Genomic DNA, 24,660 nt, shown 5'->3' with positions numbered 1-24,660 from the left:
CAAACAAACAAACCTTTTTTGCTGCTGGATAGGGGTGAGAACTGGCTTGTTTGCACTGACTTTGCAGACTGAAACTAAAATCATGGCTATATTTACAGGGCCACTGGAACCTTTTGAGGAGACTGTAGTGCAATGGCATGTATATACTGTGCATTTTGAGCTTTTTGTTATTGCAAATGACATTACAGAAGAGAAGAAGGTGCCAATATTCTTAAGTGTTGTGGGGGCTAAGACCTACTCCCTGCTACGCTGCTTACTACACACTGTTAAGTCAGAGACTAAATCTTAGTGACATTGTGGAAATCCTAGGGTCCCATTTTTCTCCAAAACCACTGGTAATTGCTGAACAATATAGGTTTCACAAAAGAGACCAGAAAGAAGATGAAACAGTTGTACAATTTGTGCATCCCCTAGGGTGCATGTGGTGTCACAAGAACCTAGCCACAAAACTGTGGGGAGTCAGGAATGTTACCACTGTGGTAAGCCAGGTCACCATGCATCAGAGTGCTGGTGTAAGGACCTAGTGTGTCGACACTGTGGCAAAAAGGGACACACTGCGTGTGCATGTAAACAAAAGAAAAAGAAGCCTGTGGTCTGGCTGACCAAAAAGGGAAATCTGCATACCCTAGAGCAGACCCAGGATGATCAAGGAAATACCTCCTCACAAGAAGAGCCACTCCACGTTTTGTCTTTGGCAGTGGGCTCACATGAATACTGGGTAACCCTGTTGTTGGATGGCAAACCTATACGCATGGAACTGGACACCGGTGCAGCCATTTCGCTGGTCTCAGAGACTGTGTATAAAGAAAAGCTACAGCCTCTTCTGCTTAAAGCAACAAAAACAGTGCTGAAGACATATACGGGAGAAGCTGTGCCCATGTTGGGCACTACTGATGTTAAAGTGGAGCTCAATGGGCAGACTGCTAAATTGCCACTGTTGTGGTGAGAGGTAATTACCCAGCCTTAATGGGTAGGTCTTGGTATAGGAAGATCCAGCTGAATTGGGCAGAAGTGCACCGAATGACTAAAGAAGAAACCAGTCTGACCTCTGTACTAAGGAAACATGCTACTGTTTTTGGACAGGATCTGGGAAGTATGAAGGGAATCACTGTGACATTGAACATTAAACCTGACAGTCAACCAAACTATCTGAAAGCCAGAACTGTGCCATATGCCATCAGGCCAAAGGTTGAAGCGGACCTGGAGCGCCTGGTCACAAGTGGAGTCCTAATACCAGTTGCCCATAGCCCATGGGCAAATCCTATTGTTCCAATAGTGAAGAAAGATGGCTCCCTCCAGATTTGCGGTGATTTTAAAGTCACTATCAACCCAGTGTTGTGTGCAGAGCAATACCCGCTCCCCCACATCGATGACCTCTTTGCAGGCCTGGCTGGGGGACAAAAGTTCAGTAAGATTGATCTGAGTCAAGCGTATTTACAGATGCATGTTGATGAAAGGTCCCAAGAGCTGTTGACTATTGTGACTCATATTGTGACCAGATCTTGTGTGGCTTGCCAGGAGTCCAGTGCTATCTGGATGACATCCTGGTCACTGGAAGGAATGAGGAGGGATCACCTAAAGAATTTAGAGGCTACCCTACAAAGACTGGAAGAGTATGGACTGTGAGTCCTCAAAGACAAGTGTGAATTCTTCCAGCCCTCTGTTGAATATTTGAGGCACATAATTGATGCTACAGGTCTTCGTAAGGCCCCTGCCAAAGTTAAGGCTATTGTGGAGGCCCCCCCTCCTCGAAATGTTAGCCAGTTTCGCTCGTTTCTAGGACTATTGAACTATTATGGAAAGTTCATCTCAGTTAGCCACACTGCTAAAACCACTTCACAAACTCCTTGGGCAGAACAAGGCCTGGAAGTGGACTGAAGCCTGTGATGTTGCATTTAACAAAGCTAAGGATGCATTGCTAAATTCTGAAGTTCTGTCGCACTTTGATCCATCCTTAACCCTATGGTTCACCTGCGATGCGTCCCCTTATGGAGTGGGAGCAGTCGTATCACACATTATGCCTTTGGGAAAAGAGAGACCTATTGCTTTTGCTTCACGCACTCTAGGCAAAGCAGAAACTAACTGTGCCCAAATCGAACGTGAGGCATTGGGAATTGTTTTCGGAATTCGGAAGTTTCATCAGTACCTGTTCCAATGGAAGTTTACTCTTCTCACAGACCATCGATCCCTGACTTCAATTTTTGGACCCCACACACTCATTCCTCCATTAGCCGCTAGTCACTTGCAGCGGTGGGCATTGTTGCTTTCCACGCACACACATGAAATCAAATATTGGAAATCCACCCTGCACGGCAACACGGATGGTCTCTCAGGGCTGCCTTTGCCAGTCAACCATCGAGATATTGCCCAGAAGGAAATCTTTTACTTTGAACAGGTAGAGAATACACTCCATCACCGCTACTCAGGTAAAGAGTTGACCCAGTATTGTCCCAAGTTATGGACCTGGACCTGGTGATGCATGGAACATCTCGAAGAACCTCTCTGGTTTCACCCAACCTTGTTACCTACATGTCCAGGAGGACGGAGTTATCAGTCCAATCTGGTTGTTTGTTGTGGGGGAGATGTCATTATCCCACCACCACTTTGATCACAGATGTTAGAACAGCTCTATTCTGGTCACTGTGGAATAGTGCGCATGAAGGAAACTGCACGAAGCTATTTTTGGTGGCCTGGATTGGACAGTGCTATTGAAGAGAAGGCAAGAGCTTGTATGTCATGTCAGGGTGTGAGGAATGCACCCCAGTGGGCACCCCTATATCCATGGGACTGGCCTGAAAACCCATGGCAACGTATTCACGTTGACTTCGCTGGCCCCCTTGAAGGAAGCATGTTCTTGGTGGTGGTAGATGCCCATTCTAAATGGCCAGAAGTCTCTATAATGCAGTCCACTACTGCAGAGAGTACTATCCAAAAACTACGAGGACTCTTTAGTCATTTCGGTCTGCCAGAACACCTTGTGAATGACAACGGACCGCAGTTCATCTCTCTCAGGAGTTTCAAAAGTTTATGAAGGCAAATGGGATACACCACATCCCTTCAGAACCATATCATCCATCCACCAGTGGATTAGCTGAAAGATTTGTGCAGACAATGAAACAAGCCTTAAAATCAGCAAGGGGACAATTATCCATTCAAAAGTTTCTGGACGCCTTCTTACTATCCTACAGAAACACACCTCATGCTATGACCAAGGCATCCCTGGCCTTTCTAATGATGGGACAACAGCTGCGTACTTGCTTTGATCTGCTGAAACCTTCTGAACCCCGACACATTGTGCAATGTCAGCAGCAATATCAAGTCATCAGGTGTGCACCCAGAGCAAGAGACTGAACCTTTAGCCCGGGACAGCTGGTTTTGGCTCGGAATTATACTTCTGGAGCTAAATGGGTCCCTGCCACTGTCATTGCTCAAACGGGACCTGTTTCCTATACAGTCCGGACTGAAGAGGCTCTCACCTGGTGGCAACATGTAGATCAGCTGCTGCCAGGTCATACCAGTCCTCAGGACACATCTTTGGTTGAGTTGCTTGACTTCATCACCTCTGGCGAGACACCGAATCAAGAGTCACCTGTTCCTGACTTTTCCCCTCCATTAGTGCCAGCGGCAGAGATACCTTTCTGCCCGGCATGAACTGATACCCTATCCTCACCCATTCACCCTACTAACCCAGAGCCCATTGTCAGGCCCGCGCCCAAGACGCTTTTGGGTGCAACAACACCAGAAGTCCGCCGTAATCCACCTAGAGACAGAAGGCCTCCTCGTTGGCTGGATCTTTAGCTAGGGCGAACCCACGGTTACGGGGCAAAATAATCCCCAGGGTTTAGCCGGGAATGGAGGCAGTCTACCCTCCTTCTCTAGTTGAGTGTTTTTGTTTTATTTAGGGGACATTCTTATTAAGGGGGGAGGAATATGTTGTGTATTTGGTTGTCATGGTAATAGAATCTTGTGTTGCTATGGTAATTGAGTTAGATTATTAGGGGATAGTCCAGCTAGTTTTGGCTGGCTGTTGGTTAGTTCTGTGAGTGGCAATAAAATGGTCGCTTCAAGGTTTACAGCTCTGTGTCTCCAGTGATTTCTTCCTAAAACTGTTGCCCCCGAGGATATAACAATAGATCTCCTGATAAATCTCTCAATTTTCTATCAATTTTATGTACCAGTTATTCCTGTCTAACAAATGAGTTCTTATTGGGAAAGACTTTAGTGCTGTGAAAACACAAATTCTATACTAGCCTCCTCCCCTCCAATTTCTAGATAAACCAGAAAATCAAACCCTCAGTTCTGTCTTTGTGGAACAGCTTGTATTCAATATCTGAAGGCGGCTGAACCCAAGTGGTAAAGACTTGGATTTTTTTTTATGCCGAAGTACATTATTCCTCTACTAGAATACAATTTTTCAGTAAAAGTGAAAAAGCTTTAAAATATTTAGTTTCTAAGATGTGTGGTACCTGTTTCAGATCATGCACCAGTATATGCAGTGGTAGATTCACAAATATTTTAAAATAAATGATCTCACTTGGGGGTTTATACTGCTGCCCATTATCACTGTATCTAAGCACCTGCCATATAAAATCAATAGCAATGGTGAAGTCCTTTTGGGATTTCATGGAGTCTCTGGCACTTCTCCATTTTCAGGATAGAGTTTATACATTTTATCAAATTTATTTGATTTTCATTTCCCCTGATTTTTTTAACTTGTTTGGTGTGATTTTTGGTAGAATGGGGTGTCAGTGTTGTCATAGAATCATAGAATATCAGGGTTAGAAGGGATGATGAGTTGACTGGAGAGCTTCCTCCATTGTTGCAGTGCAGTGAAGACACCGGGGTAAGTCTACCAAAGCTATGTCGACGCTAGCTATGTTATTCACGTAGCTGGAGTAACGTGACTTAGGTAGACTTTCCCCAGTAGTGAAGATAAGCCTTAAGCTTCAGATACAGTCAATTACAGCAATCCAGCCTGGGGATTACCATGGCCAAGTTCTCATCTGGGAGGAAGGGACAAAGTTTCCTAGTGAGCTAGAGATGAAAGGCAGAATTTTTAGAAATGAATGCTACCTTTTATCCAAGCTTTGCAAGGAGTCAGCAGCTTCTCAACACTTTGAATGGAGGCTATATGCCTTCATTGGGAGGTAGAGACACTGTCCCTGCTATCTGTCCAAAATATTTGCATTTACCAATGAACATCACTTTGTTCCTTCCCAGGTTGATTTTGAGCCAGCTGCTCTTCATCCAATACCTGATTTCTTGTGGATTTTTTGACATCTTTGTTTGCGGTGGTGTTGTGGCCATGTTGTCCCAGAGTATTAGAGAGACAAGGTGGGTGAGGGTAATCTATTTTATTGGACCAACTTCTGTTCATGAAAAAGACTAGCTTTCAAGCTAGACAGAGCTCTTCTTCTGGTCTGGGAGAGGTACTCAGAGGGTCACAGCTAAATACAAAGTGGAACAGATTGTTTAGCATAAGTAGTTAAGTAACGTAACATAAGTAGCTAAGGAACAAAACACACCATGAAACCAATGATATACCTGAGATACATCAATGATACTTTTATCCTGTGAAGAGAGGGTTGAACTCCCTCATAGATTTCAGCCACAACTTCAACAACCACCACCTGTCCATTAAACTCTCTCTGGAACATTCCCGCATTTTATGGACACCATTATCAGTTTCACCAATAGACCCCTAGGGACAACTATATACAGGAAACCCATGCATCACCACAACCACCTCCATCGATCCAGTAACCACCCCAAACACACCAGGAAATCTGTTATCTACAGCCAGGCACTCAGTTACCACAGAATATGCTCTGAGTAAAAAGTACAGGATACACTCATTAACACACTTGAAACCACCTTCACCAAACAGGGACACTCCACCAGATAAGTAGATCACATCATGGAATGAGCCACCCAAATACTGAGAGAACTTGCTTCAATTTAGAAATAACCCCCCCTGCTACTACACACCCCTAGTTGTTATCTACCACTCCACACTGGAACCCATATGGGGTATCATTAAACAACTACAACCCATACTTGATGGGGATCCCCATCCTGAAATAAATCTTTCCTGAACCCCCTCTTCTGGCCTTCAGTCAAAAATTGGAACTACTGTATACTGGGCTATCTACTAAATTACAGTTATTCTGTAGATTTTGTGGAGAGATTTAAGGAAATACATTACAGGAATAACCATTATTACATACATGATGCAAACCATAAGACCCCCTTTTAGCAGAGCATTTGATCTTGGAAAGGAAATTGTAACTTAACATTGCTGCTTCCTAAGAAAAACTCAAGCCAAATAAATTCAGTTACAATTTTAAAACTGTCACAGACCACTCTCTTGCATGGCCTATAAGAGATTTGGAAATACTGTATTGTTTAAAATTATGTTAATAACCCAAATGTCTAACTCTCAGTTGTAATGGAAGAAAATTAAAAATGATTTAAAAAAAATTAAGCACTACAAAATTGTTCATTCATTCTTTGAAACTCTTACTGCACCACCAAGATGGGTGTGGGTTGTCTGTATATTTGGGTGGGGTGTGTGGGGTGGGGGGGCGGGGGGAGAGTTGAACCTAAAAATCCGACAGGTTACCAAATAAAATAATACTAATTACTGAAGAACAGAAAGTACAATTTTGAAACAGATGTAGAGGAAGTTCACAGTTCTGCACAGGACTTTCCAAAAAGTTAATGTGCAGGGCCATAGGTCTTTAGCAGCAAGGTTTATAAATCCTTACAGAAATTCTAATACCTCAAATACTTTAAAGATTTTATCACTCCTTTTGAACAAGGAAAATTGCCCCAAATCCTTTTTAGAGTTCCAGTGTAACTGTACTTCTGAAAAAAGGTTGAAAATTCCTTTAAAAAAAGACACATCAGATTAATCCATATAATTGATTTAGACAATAAAATTTAGCAGAAGTCTTAATAAATGTGCTGTCACTTGCCCTACCGTTATAATTCACACAGACCCATCTTGTTTTATTCCATGGGAGGCCACAAATCCTAATATTCAACAAGCACTGAACCGTTCATCACATTAAATGAGTAGATTAAAACTGTCTTTTGCCATCATTAGATGCAGAGAAAACATTCAATAGGGTTTTTTTTAGGACTATCGTTTTGTAGTAGTGAAGAAATTTAACTTTAAAAATCAATTTATGTCCATCATACTGTTCTAGAATTTTCCATGTCCATGTCTTTAATTTGAGCCAGTTCCAGACAGACTTTCTCCTTGGAGAGCAGCACCAGGCAAGGGCATCCTTTATCACCATTCCTCTTTTGCTCCATCAGTTGAAACACTTGCAATAGCTATCAAAGTGCCCACTACAATGTCTCCACAATCCAGTGCTGGCTGGAATTACACCTTAATCAAAGATTTGTAGCTATTTGTCTTATTTTCAAGCGGTGCAGGCATTTCTCAAGTTATTCGTAACATCGCCAGTAACTCTAATGGCAGATATAATTTTCCATGGTGACCTTCTACAGTAAGTTTCAGAAGTTCAAAATGCAACCTCTAACAATTCAATGAAATCTACTTAACCTTAATAAAAATAGTCCTGTGGACTAATGTGTGAAACAAATTTTGATTCTAGATCAAGTCACTTTGGATTTATGCTTCAATAATTTTTTTCTAAAAAACAAACTTTTTTTTGCAAGGTCAAGTTGCTTGTCTTTTTGATTAACCTCAAACTTTAAAGAGCTTTGACCCTATAAAAGAAATTTTGGGAAATAAGGAAAGAAAGTTCAGTGATTATGGGTACAAAGGGAAGGCTGTGTTTTTAAAAAAACAACAACAAAAAAACAATAAAATCCCACAAAACCTCCTTTTGCCCCCTTTCCCACAATTGGGAAACTGAGTCATAACCTTAATTATGGAATCAAAAGTATGGATCCATTGTGATAGACTATAGCTTGTTTTAAAGGCTTCAGTTCTGCTTCTAAATACAGTATCTGAAACTTAGATATAGAACTGCATCATTTCTCACAAATGAGCCTGATAATCAGTTGAAACTTTATTTTTGTGACAGGTAGAGCAAATTTTGCAATTTTCCAGATTTTACTTTTGCTATGTTATTCTGGGACTTCTGATGAGCATCTCAGAAAACAGTCCCTGAAGGGTGGTTAGCCACTGACATAGACATTAGATAAACTCATTGTAGTAACAGACCTAGAAAGAAATACCCTGGAGTATAATCCACAGCAGAACCTAAACTCTCTTGCTTTAAGGAATTTCCTAGTAGCCTTAGGGAGGATATTAATGGAACTCCTAAGGTTTAACCTTGTTTTAAGACTATTATGCATACCTTGCTTTAAAGTGAGGAATTTTAAATAGATTAACATGACGAACAACATGGTACAGTATAAGGCTAGCATGACACTGTTGTTGTTGTGCAGCTGACTTATTAATTATAAGCATACTTGCTCTTTTAAAATCATGCAGATCAGTTCCTGAAGTTTTATTTTTTCTGGTTTAAGGGAAATATTTGACCTTCATTTAAAGGAATATTTTTCTTAATCTAAAAGAAAGATAAAGCCATACATTTATGTATTTATGATAAATTGTTTGGCATTTTCACTTTTAATGATTTTAAGTATGAAAGAGAGATCAAAATATATGTAACTTACTCTAAAAGCATAATATATTTGATTATAATAGTAAATTAATAATTTACACAGACTATTTCAAAGCACTGTTTAAAATTTACCCGGAAGTGCATCAGCATTTCTTTGATACCTATGAATTGAGCAGCTAATTTCTTGGGGATACTATGTTAAAACCATTAAACATCCAAGTGGGATAGTTCACAAGCACTCTGACTTTTGCTGGGATTGTCAAAGGAGTCCAGGGGAGTTAGGTGTTTAGTATCATTACAAGTCAATGGAAGTTGGGTGCCTAACTCCCTAAGACTTCTTTGAAAATCCCAGTCCAAATCCAGAAATGCATATTTTATTTGTATTGGTGAAATAAAGGATAAGGAAAAATACTAGTACCAGTAAATCATGCTATTGTGGTTTAAATCTTCCCACACATCATTAGTTCTTGGTTGTGTTGTTCTCTCTCATAGTGGGTGGCTAACATGTAGTCATAATGAGTTACTTAAAAATTTGCTTCTAACCCTTGTTCTTCTAAATCCTTAATCTTTTTCAGTAAGGAGTGTATTTGCACATACTTTATATCACATCCTTTTTGCTTATTGAAAGTATATGGTGACTTGAAAATTTCATTAAGTACTAATTTATGGGTAATTGTGATGTCTACACATCTGTATGAGTATTCAAATTCAAAACTGTTTTGTATCAACTGAATGCTTTGCTGGGTGGGCCTAATTTAACTAAAGGAACTGGCAGAAGGTCCTTTTTATGCCTATCATTTGATATATTCTGTACTTATAGTATATAAAGCAAGACAAGATAGAGGGTGTGTTGAAACAAAGTAGGAAGAATTACAGCACAATTTCGCTACTTAAACACGAGGAGCATTGAGGTCAAGCAAGAAGAACGGGAAGTGAAATGACACTAAATGGTGGAGGATCTAGAGAACATAATAGAAATTTGGTTGGGAGGATTCTCATAACAAGTACGTCACTATAGAGTAAGTAATATGAGCTATAAAGAAGAGATTAAATGAAGAAGAGGGAAAAGGGAGGATGTCAACATTATGTACAATGCTATTGAGCTACAATCTGCCAATGACTAAATTCTTTCAGGAAAAACTTAAAGAATGAAAATAAAGAAGTGACTGAGCATCTGCTACAGACTACAAGGACAGAAGGAAAAAAGGGAAGACTTCTCAGACCTACAGTCAATGTACTCTAAGGTACAGAGCACCATTTTATTGGGGATTTCAACAATTGGACATGTGGTAGACAACAAACAGTCTAACAGTTTTCATCAAAGAAGTTTCTAAGTTACAAAGAAGGGAAGTTTGATTTGGAAAAATAAAGATTCCAACTAGGGGAGAAGTCATCCAGTATCATCTATTTAGTGATAGGGAATTTAGGAATCAGTGACCATGAGTTTCTTGAATTCAGCATATTAAGGAATGAGTTCATAGTACACTGCAGCCTGGTCTATATTATGGGGTTAGATAGATTTTAGCCGCTTTAGGTCGATTTAAAAATGAATGTGTCCACACAATCAACCCCGTTCCGTCGACCTAAAGGGCTCTTAAAATCAACTTCTGTACTCATCCCCGGCGAGGGGAGTAGCACTAAAATTGACCTTGCTGGGTTGAATTTGGGGTAGTGTGGACGCAAATCGACGGTATTGGCCTCCGGGAGCTCCATTGTGACCGCTCTGGACAGCACTTTGAACTCTGATGCACTAGCCAGTGTACACAGGAAAATACCTGGGAACTTCTGAATTTAATTTCCTGTTTGGTCAGCGTGGCACACTCAGCAGCACAGGTGACTATGCAGTCCCCCCAGAATCGTAGAGCTCCCCCTATCATCTGCATCCCTGAGGTTATCGCAGATTAGAAGGCGAAAAAAACGCACTCGCGATGACGTGATTTCCGAGCTCATGCAGTCCTCCCACGCTGATAGGGCACAGCTTAATGCTTGGAGGCATTCAGTGGCAGAGGCCAGGAAAGAATTAAGTGAGCAGCAAGAGCGGAGACAGGACACGATGCTGAGGCTAATAGGGGAGCAAATGGACATGATGAAGCGTCTGTTGTAGCTGCATGAAAGCCAACAAGAGCAGACACCCCCACTACATCCACTGTATAACCACCTACCCTCCTCCCCATGTTCCATAGCCTCCTCACCCAGATGCCCAAGAACACAGAGGAGGAGGCTCCGGGCACGCAGCCAGTCCACTCCAGAGGATGGCCCAAGCAATATCAGGCTGTCATTTAAACAGTTTGATTTTTAGTGTGGCTACATTAAGCAATGTGGCCTTGTCCTTTCCCCCATCCCACCCGGGCTACCTTGTCTGTTATCTCATAATTTTTTTTAAAATTAATAAAGAAAGAATGCATGGTTTCAAAACAATAGTTACTTTATTTCGAAGCGGGGAGGGTGGTTGGCTTACAGGGAATTAAAATCAACAAAGGGGGTGGGTTTGCATCAAGGAGAAAAACACACAACTGTCACACCGAAGCCTGGCCAATCATGAAACTGGTTTTCAAAGCCTCCCTGATGCGCAGCAGACCTTGCTGTGCTCTTCTAATCACCTTGGTGTCTGGCTGCTCAAAATCGGATGCCAGGTGATTTGCCTCAACCTCCCACCCTGCCATAAAGGACTCCCCCTTACTCTCAGATATTATGGAGCACACAGCAAGCAGCAATAACAATGGGATGTTGGTTGTGCTGAGGTCTGACCAACAGTGCCAGCGAGCTTTTAAACGTCCAAAGGCACATTCTATCCCCATTCTGCACTTGCCTAGCCTACAGTTGAACTGCTGCTTACTAATGTCCAGGCTTCATGAACGGATCCCCTGAGCTCGTTGCTGGGGAGCAGGAGAGCAGAGTTGCAGGGGGAGTGATGGAGCCGTACACCATGCCCTGGAGGTTGCTAGGAGCCGGGCACGGAAGACGTTCCCAGAACCCCCAGCCAAGCTACATGTCCGATGAGGACGGTTACCAGTCCCTACTGCACCGTCTGGTGCAAGCAGCACACCCAAGAGGACCAGTACGGATCCCCAAGCTCATCACAGGGGAGCAGAAGAGCAGAGTTGCAGCGGAAGCGGTGGATGATGATGGTTAGCAGTCCTACTGCACCGTCTGCTGCGAAGGCAAGGAGCTGCTGCTGTGTAGCAATGCCAGCCACTGCAGGTGCTTCTGTGTCAAATGCTTGGAGGTCCGGGTAGGGCAACGTACCTCGGCCAAGGCAAAAGAGCAAGAGCCCTGGAACTGTTACATGTGTCAACCACAGAAGTGCAATGGAGTGTTACAGCGCTGACTGGACTGGAATGTACGGCTGCAAGACTTCTTCACCAGAGACAAAGGACAGGAATATGAGGCACCTAAAATCTAAAAAAGCCCGCACGTTTCCCATAGTCACTACCCTTGATAACAGAACGTCAGTGATTGCATTGGCTACTTGGATCACAGCAGCCCCCACAGTAGACTTGCCAACAACAGCAGCGGTGACGGTGAGCTGTGCCTAATATGGACATGCACAATTTACTGTATAAAATAGATTTCTAAAAATCTACTTCTATAAAATCGACCTTATTTCGTAGTGTAGACATACCCTGCTATTGTAGTTCAAGGAAACAAATAAAATAAAATAAATGGTTAGAACCAATTGTTTCCTTTATATAAAAAAAAAGTAAATTCACACCTATGCCAGTTATACAGTCAGTATTTATATTACATTGTGTGCAAATGATGCTGAAATTTCCTGCTTCTGTATTTAGTTATTATTGCATTGAGTTCCGTTGTACAGAGCTAGATGGAGCTATAAGATCTTTTGTGGATAGATAAAAGGCGAGGGACTTTTTGTTAAGTTCATTTGTAGCACCTACCAAAATCCCCATTTTAGAGGTTTCGTACCACCTTTCTCCTAAAAAGGGTGTCAGAAAGTGATTCTTGAGAGTTGCAGGTGCATAGTTCAAGTAGAAATATGATTCTGAATTTTATTATGGAACATTTGTCTGTGAGAAGCTTCTGAAAAGTAAAAATACGTGCTAGCCCATAAACGTTCTCTAACTGAAGAGACATTGTCTAACTCACATTTTTTTTTTAATCTGAAAAATGTGCTCCATTGATGAATGCAGACATTATTGAAACTGACAGGAGAGTGAATGTGATGGTAGCATGTATAGGGCCTGTCTGAAAAGTATGAGAGTGGAGGAGGCTGGAAGTGCAGACAACTTGGAGAAGCTGATAAACAGCTTTTTCTTTTCTAAAAGCATTTGGTTGGTATAGATAATTAACTACTCCATTCTTCATAAGTGTAGGGGCATGATGAGTAGTAGCAGAATGTCATTTGTCAGAATTGTTACAGTAAACAAGTGCTTTCAGGCTCATCCTCTTCCCTACGTTGAGAGAGCCATAATTTTGCCTTGTGCCTCGGAAAGCACCTGAGGCATGTGAGCATTTAGCATGATGCACTGACTTTGTCTTATTACTTAAATAGGATTCCTGTGTATTTGTTAAGATGGTAGTTTATTAAAGGTCACCTTCTTCCTCTGATGAATTAATTGTAACAAATTACTGTGTTGGATGCTATAACTGGATTAGTTATGTCTGTACACCGTTTATGTATTTGGATAGTTATGCTAGTGAGTTACTGCAATTTGTTAATTTTTCAAGCACTATCGGAATAAATTATCTCTCTTACTGTGTGCTTTAGTTCTCTAAATGTTGGTACATTTTTTGTTATCTTGAATCTTCCTTTTTATCTGTCTGTCAACTTGCCTTCAGCCTGGTGAATACCACCAGGCTATAGATCAGGGGTGGGCAAATAAAGGCTCGCAGGCTGCATCTGGCCTGCCAGCTGTTCTAATCTGCCCTCGAGCTCCCGCTGGGGAGCAGGGTCTGGGGCTTGCCCCGCTCCAGCTGGGGAGCAGGGTTGGGGGCTGCTCCATGTGACTCCCAGAAGCAGCGGCATATCCCCCCCTCCGGCTCCTATGCCATGGGGCAGCCAGGGGGCTTAGCTGTCCCTGCCCCAAGCGCCACCCCTGCAGCTCCCATGGGGCGGGAACCATGGCTGATGGGAACTGCAGGGGTGGTGCCTATGGACGGGACAATGCTCAGCAGAGTCTCCTGGCCACGTAGGAGCCGATGGGGGAACATGGGATAGCTCAGTGGTTTGAGCATTGGCCTGCTAAACCCAGAATTGTGAGCTCAATCCTTGAGGGGGCCATTCAGGGATTTAGTTGGGGATTGGTCCTGCTTTGAGCAGGGGGCTGGACTAGATGACCTCCTGAGGTCCCTTCCAACCCTGATATTCTATGATTCTTCTGGGAGCTGCTTGAGGTAAGCACTGCCCAGAGCTTGTACCTCAACCTTCTCCTGCACCCCTGCCCCAACCCTGATCCCAAACCCCTCAGTCCCAACTCGGATCACCCTCCTGCACCCCAAAACCCTCACCCCCAGCCAGAGCCCTCACCCCACCCCCCTCGCATCCAGAATTCCTCATTTCTGGCCCCATCCTGGAGCCCACACCCTGAGCCAGAGCCTTCACCCCCTCCTGCCCCAACCTCAATTTTTTGTAAGCCTTCCTGGCCCGCCATACAATTTCTATACCCAGATGTGGCCCTCGGGCCAAAAAGTTTGCCCACCCCACTATAGATTCTTTGCAAGGTAACAGAGAAAAGGTAGAATTTTTACAGAAATATCATTGTGATGGTTTGGATGTTGTAATGTACTTAATTCTGACTTAGCTATGCTGACAGTCATGGTGACAGAAGTCCTCTGTGTACAGAACATACAGTGACTGCGTGAACTTCTCTAGTTAAAAGATACGCTGTTGTGCCTCAACCCTGGAAGGGTCACTTCCGAGAGGATGTGTGTAGTCCAGTCTCCAGTCCTCTGCTGGATTGCCAACAAGTGTTTCAGTACTGGTGTTTGTTTTCTCATGTGCACGCATGTCCACTGGGTATTCGACTGAGGCTTCTCTTTATGTAGGAACATAATTGCCACTGTGGATCAGTTCCTTTGTTTTTGTATTTTTAATTTGTGTATAGGGTTTTTGATGGCACTTACAATCTTAGCATGTGATTACTGTATGTGTTTCAGTGAATTTGTTCCCATAAGTCTCCCCATGAGCTAGGGAAGTATTATTCATATTTTACAGATGGGGTACTTCGATACTCGGGTATGTACAGACTTTGTGTGTAACATTAAGCAACAGATCTTGGAACAAAACATAACTTTCCTGAATTCCAGCCCGGTGCCTTAACAATAAGAGCATTCTCTTTTTTTTCAGCAATGGATCAGTGGTCCAACTGGTCTGATAGCCTGTCTCTGACTATGGCTACAATGAAAGGTATAAAATCCACATAGTAACAAATATGAAGTAGCTTGCCCATGGTTGAAATTTCTTTCTAATCCCTTGCAGTTAGTGACTGGCTTCTGCCTTGAAATATATGGGTTTATATCTTTATCCATTTTCATCCTTTCTAATGTTACTGTGGATGTTCTCGTTATCCATATAGACAGCTAATCCTTTTTAAAAATTCTATTAAGCTCTTGGTTTTGGTATTTTATGCTTGTGAATTTTATAGTGTCCTTATGTATTGTGTTTTTTAAAAATGTTTTCTTTGATCATTTTTGTTTTAACAGTTTAATTTCATTGAATGAATGTCCTTTTTTGCTTTCTCATCCTAAATGACCCTTTCTGTGCTACCCATAACTTTTCATAACATAGGCCATCAGTTGACCATTAGATGGTGACAGGTTTTGGTTACTCTGATCTTGGGCTGTATTTGAACTGACAACCTGGTAATGGGATTTGAAATATTTTTCTAATCTCCTGATCCATCTAATTCCCTTGTTTGCGTAACTCTTATCCAAATATTACTGTATTACATAGTAACATTCCAAGCACTGACTTTTCCTATACTGTTGCTGCACTTTGTTTTAATTGCTGTAGAATACTGTAGTATTTTAAGTGGTGGAGCAGCCCTCTTGGTTTTCGGATATGAGACAGACAAGGTGGGTGAGGTAATATCTTCTATTGGACCAATATCTATTGGTGAAAGAGACAACCTTTCGAGCTACACAATGCTCTTCTTCAGATCTATGAAGCTTTTGAGCCACATAGATGTGAAGAAGAGCATTGTGTAGCTTGAAAGCTTGTCGCTTTCACCAACAGAAATTGGTCCAATAAAAGAGATTACCTCATCCATCTTGTTTCTCACGGTATTGTAAGGCAGTAATCCTTTAACGTATTCATAAACTTAAGTCTCTTCTTGCTTGTTAGTTCATAAATACTTGTTACTGGACCACCACCCAACTACAATTTAATAAAGACACTAAAGTTTGCAACAAACACATGTAAAACCTTTTTTAGGTCTTTGATAGTGTGTTAATATATGATAACAAAGGCTGTTTAGCTGTAAAATATTTGAATGTGACAGTGTTTTTTTTTGGGGGGGGGATATCCTATTTATGTGATAACTAAATATACAGACATAGCTAAAATTGTCTGAAGCTTCTCCATTTAAATATTTGTCATATTTCTGTTGCTGGACAAAATTACTGTAATGCCTACCTTGAACTGATTCCACTTTCTCTTATTTATAGACTATTTATCAAAATACGTTTAGAATGGTTCTCACAGGAACAAAAGATTGAACAAACATTTTAGCAGGAGTGTTGTACTGTACTGTTGTACAGGAGTACTGTGTCCTGTTTGGGGCGCCACATTTCAGGAAAGATATGGACAAATTGGAGAAGTCCAGAGAAGAATAACAATGATTAAAGGTCTAGAAAACGTGGAGGAAGATTTTTTTTTTCAAATTCGGTTTGTTTGGTCTGGAGAAGAGAAGACTGGGGGGGGGACGTAAAAACAGCTTTCAATGACATAAAAGGTTGTTACAAGAAGAAGGGAGAACAATTGTTCTCCTTAACCTGTGAGGATAGGACAAGAAGCAATGGGCTTAAATTGCAGCAAGGGCAGTTTAGGTTGGACATTAGGAAAAATTTCCTAACTGTGAGAGTGATTAAGCACTGGAATAAATTGCCTAGGGAGGTTGTGGAATCTCCATCATTGGAGATTTTTAAGAGCAGGTTGGACAAACACCTGTCAGGGATGGTCTAGATAATTCTTCATCCTGCCATGAATGCAAGGGACTGGACTAGATGACCTCTTGAGGTCCATTATAGTAATATGATTTTATGATTTATCAGGGATATTCTGGTTTTGTTAGCCCATTTTATTTATAACTGAAGGCATGTTAATATCTAGCTCCTGTATAGTTTAGCTCACAGTTTTAAATGTTTTTTGGTTTTGAAGTACTCAGAAAAATGGCTCTACTTTACAAAAGTAGATATTTTTCCAAAACTTTCAAACCTGGTTCCCTAGAATTGGGCACCTGAATCTATATTTAAGCACCTAAATAAGTAGCCTGACTTTTCAAAGATAAGCTCATCTTCAGGTATCTCCATCCTGTGTGATAAACCAGGTCTCTCACATAGGTGTCTAAATGCACACTTAAATAGCTACATTTAGCCACTCAGGTTTGAAAATGTTGACAATAGTCCTTAAATAGGACAGCTGATTGATAGTTTGCCTCGCGTTTTCTTTTTTCTTGGGTGGAGTCATATAACACGATGTAATGGTGTTCTGTTTGTAGGACGAGGGGGGGGGAAACCTTGACAAACTGAACTAATTACAATCTTTTGCTTTAAAAAAAAAAGGTGAAAATTATAGCAATACCAATAATACACACACAGTACGTCTGCAGTACTTGTTTCGGTTTACAAAAATAACTTTTTAAAAAAGAAGATTCTGCATTCTAAACTAACCTGGAGGTTGTAATTGTTGGGTGCTGTAGTTGCCCTCTGTTATTTGTGCCTCATCTACATCAGCCTACAAGAGTGCTGCTATAAATGTTCTACTCCTATAATTTTCATTGCTGCAGAACATTTCATTTTCAGCTAGTTGCCAGGAAAAGAGGTAAGCAAATGGTATATGGTAGCCTAATAAAATGATGGCCTTTCAATTTCAAAACCTGCAAAAATTAGCACATTTCTATATGGCTTGATCATTGTTATTAAAAGTAAGTAAGGTATAGTATAGATATTTTCAGTTTTAGAGTTTTTCATTAGAGTTGGCAGCAATGAAACTACTGGCGTCTCTTCCAGCATCTTGCCAGAATACGCCTTCTGCTTGAGTGGGGAAGTGGGTTGTCCTCCAAGAGGTCTTGTCAGAGAATGCAGATGGGCGGAGGGAAGGGTGGAGGGAGAAGGTGGGAGGGAAGGGTATTCTGGGTCTGTGAACGGGAAGGAGAGAATCTGTGTGGGGAATGTGAATGCCAGTGCCGTGTCAGTGGCAGATTTATTTAAGGTTTAGGTTGACTTCACATGTTTAAACCTTTGTATGACTAAGAAGTTCCGAGCAATCTGAGGTTTGACCATTACAGTTTTTAAAAGTCTAAAGAATAGAAATTTGTATCTGGTGATTCCTCCAGTAGAGTGCTATGCATGTTGTGATTTTGGAACTCAGACTGCTGATCATCTTGTTGGAACTCTTGTTGCTAGTACCAGATTAATTTTGGATGGGAGTTTGCCAAAAATATCCAGGGGCCAGGCGCTATAGTCTTAACTGGACGTGTACTGATGTCTTTCAGGAATGTTAGTTTGGAGAAGAGAGACATCGTGCCTGTGTGTTTGAAATAATTGGTGAAATTGTGGAATTTTTTTTAGCCTTAAAAGGAAAAAATATTGTGATCGTATGGCTGTTGGATGAGTTCCATTTCTTATGTGCAATAGAAATTCCCAGCTGGAGATAAATTGTATTCCCTGGGAAGAGAGAGGGTGTGGACCATTACCTCTCTTTACCAAACCACTAGCTGCTAACTGGCTTTTTCTGCTCTGAATCACTCATTTCTAGACAAGAGTTTGCCTGGTTTTAATATCATTTCTTGCTATTTAATACAGAGTATGAGAGACTGAAAGCATGTTAATGAAGGCTGCTGGTGACATCCTGAGGGAAAGAGCCTAGAGGAGGAGCTAAAGATTTAATGTAACTGTAGGCCTTCAAAGTCATCAGCTCCTCTATATCTCCATCTCCTTTGGCTAGTTGCCTGAATGTTCCACACAGCATTTTGAAAATACTGGGGAGTGTGTAAAAAAACCTGGTTATCTCACAGAAACTTACAGCTGATGTGTAGCTGCACACAAATTACTTTCCCGTGGATAGGATAACTAGGTCGTTGTCTTTTTTTTATTATTATTTTTTTTTTATTTGCATAACCCTATAGGGAACAGGGGCTAACTAATGTAATAATTACTTAGGAAAAGCGCCAGCATCCTGCAATTATTTTAGAGAAAATATGCTGCCGTGTTTCTGTTTATTGATGTACTTCTCCTGACTTCTTGAATCAATGTTTTATAATCTTTCAGAAGGAAAATACCTAGTGATAAAGACTTGGGAGTGAAGTGGGCAGTTCCCTTATGTAGTAAGGATGGGAAATGATTCTTTGAGCCAAATCTGAGATGTCTTTGCACAAAATAAATTTTACTCGATTATATCATTTAAGACACTTGATACATACATTTGTGTGCTGAGCTGAGACCAAACAGGTTCTATCAGGTCTGTGAATGAGGACAGAATAGAATTGGATGGAAATTCTGGTTAGAATTTTGACGGGTTACACCCCCACTCTGGCATGCCACCTGATGTACTGGGGTACCACTGAGCCCACCTATTCCACTAGCCTGCGCTCCCTTACACTGTCCCGCTGAGCCAGGCCCTTCAAGTGTCCTGCAGCACGCACACAAGTAGGGACACACCCAGCTGCAGAAACACACAGACACTGAAATCAGCTCTGCATGGGAAGACTCAGCTAGGGAATTGCCCAGGACTCAAGTGCACACCCCCTGATTCTGGGAAGTCCTGAGCTGGCGTAGAGCCAGCACTTCCAACTTCTCTTGCAGCCACAATGCTGGGGGTGGCGTGTGACTGGAATACTACTGTTCCAACTATTTTTAGGTGGTATACTGGCCCTTCAGGTCCATAGCTAGAGGGCACGGCTAGTGTCAATATAGAAATGACCTCAGGAGCCGCAGCCAGCTCCTTCACCTGCAAAAACTTTCCCTGTGCCTGTACTCAGCAGGGAAGGTAGGTAGGTCGGTCTGTCGGCGGTCGGTCTGTCTGTCTAATTTTATAGGAGAGAGATGTACTAAGAGTATATACAACTACAGATAACCCATGATGATGTTGCTTGTTAGGTCATGGAGTGTGTGTCTATACCTAGTAAGTGTTCATTATTTGTTTAGTACTTAGAACTTCTTTGACTTGTTAGACAAAGAGGAGTCTATAATGAGTATGCTGACAACTTCAGTACTGTGTAGTAGTAGTAATTAATATTTAGTGTGGTATATGATAATTTTCAGCTTCAGTGCACTTCACAAACATTAATTAATAGTCATAACACCCCTGTGCAGTAGGTAAATGCCTCTTTTTTTTCTGCCATTTTATACAACAGGCCGGCAGCCCTGAGATTTACAGATTTGGTGGGCTTGACTTATTGAGCTGCTTTTGGGGGGATTTTTTTTTAACGAGGATAATTTGTTGTTGATGCTGGGTAAAATCAAGGTGATTATTGTATTACCATAGCATCAGATTCTGTAGTCTTATCTGTCTGTGTTAGAGCCCACAGATTACCAAAAGAAAGCAAAATACAGGTTTAAAGACCATGATTGTTTTGTTTGCATTTAGATGTCTTGTGGATGCTGAGTAACACCCTTCTGAGCTTTTCCTTTGTTTATTTGAAAAATATTGACTGAACACTGCTGAAACTGATACCTTTATGATTTTCAGTGGCATTTATACCCTGGTATGTTGGTATCCCAGAAGTATTCCTCATATCTTTTAAGAACATAAGAACGGCTATACCAGGTCAGACTAATGGTCCATCTAGCCCAGTATTCTGCCTTCCGACAGTGGCCAATGCCAGGTGCCCCAGAGGGAATGAACAGAATAGGCAATCATCAAGTGATGCATCCCCTTGTCATCCACTGCCAGCTTCTGGCAAATGGAGGGTCGGGACACTCAGAGCATGGTGTTGCATCCCTGCCCATCTTGGCTAATAACCTTCTGGAGGGTAGGTCCATCAATGGCTATCTACTTCTTTTTTGAACCTTGTTATAGTTTTGGCCTTCACAAAATCCCCTGTCAAGGAGTTCCACATGTTGACTGTGCATTGTGTGAGCACGCAAGTACGTCTTTTGTTTTGTTTAAACCTGTTGCCTATTAATTTCATTGAGTGACCCCTACTTCTTGTGTTCTGTGAAGGAATCAATAACATTTCCTTATTCATTTTCTCCACATCAGTCAAGATTTTATAGACTTCTATCATATCCCCTCTTAGTCGTCTCTTTTCTAAGCTGAAAAGTCCCAGACTTTTTAATCTCTAGCGGTATGGAACTGCTTCCATATGAGGAATCATTTTTGTTGCCCTTCTCTGTACCTTTTCCAGTTCCAATATTTTGAGATGCGATGACCAGATCTGCACGCAGTATTTAAAATGTGGGCATACTGTGGATTTATATAGAGGCATTATGGTATTTTCGGTCTTCTTATCTATCCCTGTTCTAATGGTTCCTAACATTGTTAGCTTTCTTGACTGCTGCTGCGCATTGAGTGGATGTTTCCAGAGAACTATCCACAATGATGCCAAAATCTTTCTCTTGAGCTAATTTAGACCCCATCATTTTGTATGTATAGTTGAGATTGTTTTGCAATGTGCATTACTTTGCAATTATCAACATTGAAATTCATCTGTTGTTTTGTTGCCCACTCAGCCAGTTTTGTGAGGTCCCTTTGAAACTCTTTGCAGTATGCTTTAGATTTAACTATCTTGTGTAATTTTGTATCATCTGCAAATTTTGCCACCTCACTGTTTATCCCTTTTTTCCAGATCATTCGTGAATATGTTGAACAGCACTGGTCCTAGTTCAGATCCCTGGGAGACACCACTATTTACCTCTCTATTCTGAAAACTGACCATTTATTCCTACCCTTTGTTTCCTATCTTTTAACCGCTTACTGCTCCATGAGAGGACCTTCTCTCTTATCCCATGATTGCATATTTTGTTTAAGAGCCTTTGGTGAGGGACCTCTTCAAAGGCTTTCTGAAAATCTAAATACACTCTATCCGTCGGATCACCCGTGTCCACGTTTGTTGACACCCCCCACCCCTCCCAGAGTATTCTAATAGATTGTTGAGGTATCATTTCCATTTACAAAAGTCATGTTGACTGTTCCCCAACAAATCGTGTTCATCTGTGTGTTTGGTTGAAACTTTAGTAAAGAACAGAATTATCAATTTGCCTGGTACTGAAGTTAGGCTTGGAATTGCTGGGATCGCTTCTGGTGCCTTTTTAAAAAATTAGGGTCACATTAGCTGTCCTCTAGTCATTTGGTACAGAAGCTAATTTAAATGATAGGTTACAGACTTCAGTTAGTAGTTCTGCAATTTCATATCTGAGTTCCTTCAGAACACTTGGGTGAATACCATCTGGTTCTGGTGACTTATTACTGTTCAATGTATCAATTTGTTCCAAAACTTTCTCTAATGATGCCTCAATCTAGGGCAATTCCTCAGATTTGTCACCTAAAAAGAATCGCTCAGGTGTGGGAATCTGCATTGAAGACTGATGCAAATAATTCATTTAGTTTCTTCGCAATGGCAGAGTGGTCCTTTAGCATCTCGACCATACAGTGACCACTGATTGTTTAGCAGGCTTTCTGCTTCTGATGTACTCAAATTTTTGTTTGCTGTTTTCATACTGTTTTATTGGTTTTTGTGATGCTCTTGCCTATATTTATAAGAGTATTGCTCCTCATTGAGTCCTGGAAGTCTTGAGAGATACAGTGGAGTGTCCCTTTCTGGCCACTGTAATTGTTGTGATTTAAAAACTAAGAATTGCTGGAAGTTTGGTGCAAGAGTTCTGAGAGTGAGAAACAGGCTGCTAGAATTCTGCTAATAAAACAATGTTGAACATATACTTGTGGTGGTAAAAATCCACCACACACAAGTGACACTTCAGAGTCTTGAACTATATAAATCATGGCATGAAGTCCTTTGTACATATGTGTCTGGCTATTGTCTGCAGTCTTCTGTTGCTCATCTCTGTATAAATCTCAAGCATAACAGCTCCGACTGAAGACTTCCCTGCTACTGTATTGCTTCACTCTAGAATCCAATTCTAATTAGAGCTGCTGACACCTCATGAAAGCATTTGAAAAACATTTTGCTTACAGGAACAATTCGACTGACATTTTCTTTCCTATCTTTTTATTACAAATAGCATTTGCATGAAAACAGGGTCTCTGTTTATTGAGAGTTCACAATCCTCAGTTTGACAACATAATCAGATCAGTGTTCAACTTTCATAATGGAACTAAACTCCCTGGATTTTTCTCACTAACCTGAAGAAACTCAGGACTAATTTAATGAGTTAGAAGCAAGTATGGCTCAAGTCATAGTTCTGAGTAGAAACCAGGCAAGATTAAAAATGAAGCTTGAGGGGTTCACAGGAGAACCCCCTGCTGTAATTCCATCTCTGATCAGTGTGATCCATCTCCACAGCAACTAATTGTGATGTCTTTGTAGGCTAGAATTTTAGGTGAGGAATAAGTAGCAGAAGCAGATGAACTCCTGAGCAGCAAATATCCTGTTATGCAGATATGACTCATATAGTTGTTTTTTGCTTTTAAAAAAGGCGGTGGGCTGGATGTGAAGAGTCAGGGAAGGATTTACACGAAATGTGATCCATGTAAACAAAATTGTCTCTAAAAAGAATTTTCATGTAAAAAGTGGGTCTTTAACAGTGAACAAAACAGCTGCCCTGACAGTGCTTAAATCTGTTGCCTCTGCCTCCTCTTAATACAGAAATCCCTAGTTGTTTATGCAGAACACAGATACGTAGATGTGCAGGGTTCTGTATTTTATGGTGATTTTTTTTAGGAATTGTCCAATCCACCCATGACACAGATATTTGATAGTGTGTAAATGTTTCTTCATTTGCTCTTTACTAAAATAATTTGTTAATTCACACATCCATATTTTCCTCTCCTTCCCCTTTTCTAAACTGTATTTGGTGTTAATACTTTCTGAGGTTTGGAGTGTTCAGGGCAGATTTTTGCACTGCTCTGGTTCAAATGAATACCAGCTGGGTTCTACTGCTTCAACAGTTTGGAGGATTTTTTATTTTTATGTTGTTTGTTTGGAGTACCATCTGTTTTTTCTTCCAGGTAACTTTTTAAAAGAAACATCAATTAGTTACTGTGTACAGTAGCACAAAATGGAAAAGGTGTGTTTTTGTTTTTTTTATGGCACTTTGTTTAGAGAGCTTTCTGGAAAGTAGATTTTGGATGGGGGATAAGTTAAATATTCTGAAGGAGACAGTAATAGTATTGGAATGGCAGTAATGTATTATTTTAGAAGCATATGTCCTTCCGTTGTTTCAGTAGTGAACACTATAGTTAAAAGATTGCAAAACAATTTCAATACTTTTAACTTCCTATGTCAATTTTTGAAATTGTAGAGTGGGGTCATATTTTTTGCTGTGTTCTAGAATATTCTACCAGTGTGATTCCATTTTTTCTACATTTTTTCAGTTCAAGAAACAGCTATCAGAATGTAAACATATCTGCTGCCTTGTTACATAGCCTTGCAGTAAATTGTCTGCAGTCAAGCTATGGTCTTGATCCTATAGACTCTTACCCACATAAGTAATGGTTTGCAGAATTGGACCCATATGACAGTAGCAAAAATGTAAAATCTAACCCTTTATCATCTCTTTTATCTTAATGAACTGTAATTTTCTTCTAAATGTAATAAATATTAACATTTTCTAGCTTTTTTTCTTTCTTTTAAAAATAAACAGGGTGAACGATTTGCAAAGAGCAGCTCTTTTGGCCATTAAAAGGTTTCATGTAATATTTTGTGAAGTACTTTGCAATGCTGAGATGAAATGTGCTGTGTAAGAGTAAAGTGTTAGT

At 40.9% G+C, this 24,660-nt stretch overlaps 1 protein-coding gene across 7 annotated transcripts in view; it reads left to right on the top strand.

Moving 5' to 3' along the window:
• Window positions 1–24,660, top strand: part of PARD3B (par-3 family cell polarity regulator beta) — a 645,413-nt gene that overhangs the window by 157,241 nt on the left and 463,512 nt on the right. The window lies entirely within an intron of this gene.

This window comes from Mauremys reevesii, linkage group 11 (genome assembly GCF_016161935.1).
Source record: "Mauremys reevesii isolate NIE-2019 linkage group 11, ASM1616193v1, whole genome shotgun sequence".
NCBI lineage: Eukaryota > Metazoa > Chordata > Testudines > Geoemydidae > Mauremys > Mauremys reevesii.
Note: the sequence above shows the minus strand (reverse complement) of the source record. Positions and strands in the feature narration are given on the sequence as shown.